The following is a 6169-nucleotide window of genomic DNA, read 5'->3' as shown; positions in this document are numbered from 1 at the left end:
AAAACCAGGCTCGACCCTGCGCCTGTTCTCACGGGGCAGGTGAGACCCATGCCCAGGGCTTGTAGCTGCAACCACGGGTGCAGGACTTCAGGTTTCAATGCCTACGCTTTGTGGATCAAAGTGCACTTTGACAGTGGCTTCCTCTGAGAGGAAACAAGATCTGCCAGAAAGTTATCTACCACATAAACTCACCACAGAGCAGCTCACAGTTGATACGGCACAGGGAGCATCCAAGGTTGAGTGTGAGAGAAAGAGAATGGAGAAATATTGGGCGAGAGCTTACAAAATCGTTTCCAGTCAGGAGACTTGATATCAAGTGAAACGTCAGTAAAAGGAATTTCACAATTGTTTTTTGTTGATGCTGTAAGCACAATTATAAGCTTTCCAGTTTGTCTGACCCGTCATCCTGAAATGCTGTCACCAGTATCATTGGCAAGCCAAGTCTTGCTAACATACTCAAATGCACAGCAGAGTTCTGGCTCTTCAGTGTCTGGACCGACTCCCAATATTAGGAACAGGAGTCAAACGGCCATCCTTTCTCCTGTGCTAACGCACACCCCGCCATTAGCAGTCTGAAGGCAATTTTAATAAAATACATAGCCCTGCTGAGCTGGTCTCAGAAGATAAATAAGCAATGTAGAAAAGAAGCTTTTGTTTAAAAGTAATTATTTAAACTATGCATTACAGGTAATTTTCCTTTACCAGTAAAGCAAATGCTATCTGAATTTCAATAATAGCTTTGTGTTACTTATCTAGATAACATGATATTGTCATTTCCAGGAGCTTAAAATGCTGTTTTATTTTCATTTGTGTCAACTGTAATGGTAAATGAGACCTGAATATATATATATATATATATATATATATATATAAACCCATGGGTTTTGTATAATTTTCTGAAAGCAGTATTTTGTTTTCCAACCTTTTATAGTAATATAACAATCTAATGATAGTTTCATGAAGTGTGGACTTAAAACAGTAGGGTGAGGAGCATCTTCTTATTTTCTGTTTGCGTAAACATGCTGCATTTCACATTTGACAGAAAACACTGTTCTTTGAAGAGGTTTATCAATGATAACCGTAACAGCATGGTAACTTTATAATGTACATGCAGACATAGCCAAACACTAAGTGCTTCAACCCATCTGTAGCTCAGAAAAAGCAGAGGTGTCATTTTTTACCCAAGAGCGTTTTCACTTTCAAAAGTTTAAAAAAAAAAAAAAAAAAAAACCAAAAAACCTTAGCCTCTATGTTTCTTCCTCTCAGCATTATTTCTACAGTGCAAACCACTCTAATGATCATAAAATAGTTTATTATAAGGAAGACGAAGCAACTAAGGGAGGAAAGCAACTTTTTTTCTTGAAGAAGTAACTTCTCTGTATTGGATCTTTAACTGAGAGAATGGGCCTTTTTTTTATAATGAAAACATTTTTATTTTTGTTACTCCTATCATGGATATTTGTATACTTTCTATCTCAGTTATAGATGAAGGAAGGGTTCGTGCTTTGAGAGCTGACAGCCTGAAGCCCTGATTGCACAGCTGAGCCCATGTGGGGTTGTCCCCCGTGATGCTCGACTGCAGCCACGGCTTCTAGCCGAGAGCCCCGTGGCGTGCTTTGGCTGCAAGGAGGTACGGCAAGAAAGATACCCAAGTGCATTAAGGGCAGTTTTCAACCCAAATTTAGGCCTAAATGCTGCCTAATCCCTAACCTAGTGTTTTCTTACTGGTAGTCTCTAGGCCTTTAGAAATGCCTAGCCAGTCAAAAGTGGAGGCCTTGGGATTAGGTGGATTTTTAGATCATTTACATCTGTCTGTAGTTTGTCTGTGCCGGAGTTTCCAATTACCCAAAATGGAGAAAATAGCATTTCCCTGCTTCAGAGAAGATTTGTGAGGATCAATGTGTTTGAGATTGTGACAGTAGGATATATCTGTAACTTACATAGGTAATAGATCAACTTAAATACTTTTATTAAAAGTAGGCACAATAATTCATTGCTCTGTCACAGGAATATTGTGATGCTTAGTGTTTGTGATCTATGTGAAAGAGGTTGAGATCTTTTGATTAAAAAGCGATATTGATATAACTGTGTGAATTATGAGCATGCCTGCTTCCACACTGAATTTACTTTTTGACCTAGCTAGGCTGGAGTATTAATCTGTGGCAAGCAAAAATTATTGTGTGTCCCCCTCCTCCGGAAAGTTTCGCCCATTTCAAGCCGTGCTGACCCTCGCTCGGCTTTCTCCCATTTCTGCTGTTTGGGGAGAAGGATGGTGCCGAGGCGGAGGGCAGAGCAGGCAGCTGATGCCAGGCGGGGTCTTGCTGCTGAAGAGCCTGGCCGACAGCAAGGTAGCGCCGTGACTTGGAGCTGGCAGGCAGAAATCAAAATGCCACCCCTTGGCTGTGGAAAGAGCTAAAGATTTGTCTCCAGCAAGTGACAGGCGCCAAGGTACTGTCGCCCGTTTTCTAATTTTAGCGGGAAGGCTGGCAGGGATCTTACCTAGACAGACAAGCGTTGTTTCTGCCCAGGCCGATCTGCTGCCGCGGGTCCTGTTCCAAATTGCTCGGCTCGATGCCTCCCCGGCTTTCGGGAGGTGGTGTGCCGGCAGGAGGGAGAGGGGAAACCCCTACCCTTTTCTCAGAAGGCTTGTGAAACTTCTGAGCCTGCTTCAAGACGGTAAAACTAATACCTTATACTAGCTGTCTGAAAAGAAGTGTTTGTAGGAATGTTATTAGTAATGCAGTGATTGATTTACGAAGCCCGTTTGATGTGCCTGTGACGGTACGTGCGGTTGCACGTGTATGAGAAGCTCCTGCGTGTCCTTTTGCCTGGTGACTTGGGTGCGGTTCCAGTACAGAAGCAGAAGTGGTTAGGGGAGTCCACTGAAGGAGGAAGAGAGCGGATCTTCCCCCCTCCAAAGTGACTGGGGCTTGTGTGATCGTTACACGGCATTTTCTGTCAAATTGCTCTGGTTTTGACTTTGGATTTTGGAAATAAGTGTCTAGGGAAACATATGAAGGAGTCTGAAATAGTTTTCTGTCTCCTCCTTTCTTTGATTCACAAGTCACCTTCACAGCTTAGAGGCTGTGCTCTGCGATGCATTCACCTCTCTGCCTCTTGCAGAGTGGCATGATGTTCACGCTAGAAACTTCTGCGGTAGGGAGCTGGGTGGCCATTTTCCAGGATGGGCTTTATTGGCACTCTAACTAGCTGTTTACCTATTTTGCCATTGTACTGTGTACCTATTTTGCTATTGGAGAACTCGAGGCATGAGGGAGAGACTCAGAAGGTTTCAGTAGCGGAGCCGGAGGTCACTCAAAGTCCCCTTGTGGTGCGTGGTTTGGTGATGCACTTACCCACACCTACTGCTGGAGGCTGCTGGAAGAAAGGTGCAGTCCTGCTCTGCCGGCCTTCAGCCCCGGCCACGCACGCTGGCAGCTCCCCTTTGCCCGGCACTGGGCTCTTCTGCCGCACCACGTGCCCAACCAGAAAGTTATGCTGGCAGAAGAGTGACTTTGGGAAACAGCAAAGCATTTTCTGCTGGTGTAGCTCACTGAACTGGTTCCTTGTGAGCTCAGACAAATGCCAACAAGGCACTGGTTTTGTACAGTCTTGAAGAGCGAATGCGAAGTGATCTGTCACATCTTGAAAATATCTGTAAGGACACTGCAGCTAATAGTGTAGCTGCACTTTTCTTCAAATAGCCCATATTCAGATACAATCTTAAATTTAAGAGAGCTTATTGGCATATATTAGTACTGTACTATTAACACTAGCTTTTATTAATGTGTTTTTCATTCTTGTAATAATGACATGGCCAGTATTTAGCTATTCTGGGCATTCCATAAATAATAATTGGGAGTATCCTTTTGTCAAATGTGGCTGGAGATGGACAATACAGAAGAGTTGATATTTATCACATATTTCAAAGGTCATTTTCACCATCTCCGCTAAAAGCTATACTTGCTCCAAGCACATCTAGCTTGATGGAGGATAAGTTCTGCCATTTTGAGAGGGGTAGTTTTTATTTATAACTGTGAATGTGTTTAGCCACATGAGGCTGTCAGTCAGTGAGACGAAAGCCCAGTAGGATTATTTCTGTAAGTGGCCAATTTCCCCCACCCTTTCCCTCCAAATCAAGGACAGATGAAAGGTCATGATTAAAACAGTGATTTTTTTCCTAAATTGTAAGTAACAGTTTGTAACTGTTTTTTACCAAGATGTCAAAACTGTATTTTATCTTGGGGAAAGGGGGGAGGAAGAAAATTATAAGTTCTTGAAAATGTTGGCAATTTTCCAAATGGTTGTGTTGAAATTTATTTTAATTATTGTACTTGTGTCAGTTCCTAGCAGGGGTAAGAAGGGGGAAAATAATTCAGTGCAGTCTTATGCAGCTATGGATTAAACAATTAATGGTAAACCTCTGTATCCTATTAGTATATTTGAATTCATTATTTCAACAAATTGTTTTATGAGCCAGTGACTAGTGGATTTAACCATTTATTTTGTAGTCAAAACAGAACAGAAGAATAATTGTCTTGCTGAAGCACATCTTGATGTGTATGAATCTATCCAATTAACCTGAGACAGTCAAATAGTGCAGAATATCAGTAGGAAGTTATTTTGTCCCAAGAGTTTGGTTTTCTTATGTGTGGTCAAGGAACTCGCTGTCTGGAAGAGTTTTGGCAGCTGTCCAGTGATCATTGCAACAGCTACCATCCCTAGAAGTGTTGAGGACTTTGGCACAATCAGCATTTCCCTGGAAAATATCTCAGTTAGCATTGTATGTGGTGTTCTTCTCTTGAATATGTGCTAACCACTCAGAAATAGTCAGAAATAACACTTCTTGACTGATTGTGGCATGTAGATAATCACCAAAGTAAATACTTCTGTGAGCAATCTGTGGGCTCAATTTTGTGCGTAAGATCTATTAACAATGACCAAATAAAAAGACATTCTCAAGAAGTGCCATGGGGCAAAGTATTTAAGCATGTGAGGACATCACTGGTGTTTCTCTGCAGTTCACATTAGAAGTCTGCTAAGACCCTTATGATACCCTCATGGAATCTGGGCCAGATGTATCTTCATAAATGTTATTTATGTTAAATATTTTCTTCTCAAATCAGGCATGAAACCAAGATGCTGTCTTTCTATGTCGCTAGGTAACACATTTATCTTGATAAAGAAGGTAAAATGGGTAATATTCTAATCTCAATAGCTTCTGGTTTTCCATTTGGTGTTTCTTCTGCAATGGCATGATTTCCTTTTTGCCTTGAAGAATCCTGTGCCTTTGTAATGTGTGATAAAATGTGTGTCACCTTCCACCACCGCAAGAGATGCGTAGTCGGATACTTACTCTATCACTGATGATGTGAGTGGTACAAGTAATACTGGGTGACTTCAGCCATCTTTGCACTACTACACAGTTAATCCACAAATTTGATAATGCACAGGGCATGAATCAGGTAGAGTTGACTATTTAAAGGATGGAGAGTGAAGTAAGTAATTTCTGGGCATATTTTGTAGCTGCCAAAGTCATCTCAAAGAAAGGTCCTGTGTTTGATACGTATGTAGTTTTTTATGACTGTGTTTTGCCATTTCCTTTCATTCTCCTGTGCTGAGCTATTGTGAGTTTTAAATTTAAGTGAAGAGCTTCCCTTTTTTTTTATGTGAGCAGATGAGCAGAAGATGATGGTGCCACCCTCCTTAAAAAACTTTTAGGTTGACTAAGAAAATTGCCTATTGTTTTTGGTTGTGGTTTGGCGCTTTTGGTGTTTTTTTTTTTTTTTTAAGTATGCAAATACTTCTTTAATAGTCAGTTTAAATTATAGACAAGATGCTGAAGCAACCTCCTAAGTGTCTGTGGTGGTCGGTGGAACTGACAGTGCATTCTGCTGCATGCTGTTCTCTTACTTTCTGCTTCTGGGTGAGTCACATAAATATCTAGTGCCAAGCTGTAGGACTAAGAGTGTAGCATGAGATAACTATTCTCAGGATTTCTCCAAAACATCAAGGGTGTTGATGTTGCATAGATGTGTTGCTGTGAGCTGTTTATCACTGGGTGTGTTGCTGGGGAGGAGGGGTAGAAGCAGAGGTGTTGCCCAGGCTGGTTATGAAGAAGGATGCTCTTGTCATTTTCTTCTCCTACTTCGGTAGCCTGGATTCACTA

The sequence above is a fragment of the Platalea leucorodia genome (genome assembly GCF_965183815.1).
Source record: "Platalea leucorodia genome assembly, chromosome: 4".
NCBI classification, from domain to species: domain Eukaryota; kingdom Metazoa; phylum Chordata; class Aves; order Pelecaniformes; family Threskiornithidae; genus Platalea; species Platalea leucorodia.
Note: the sequence above shows the minus strand (reverse complement) of the source record.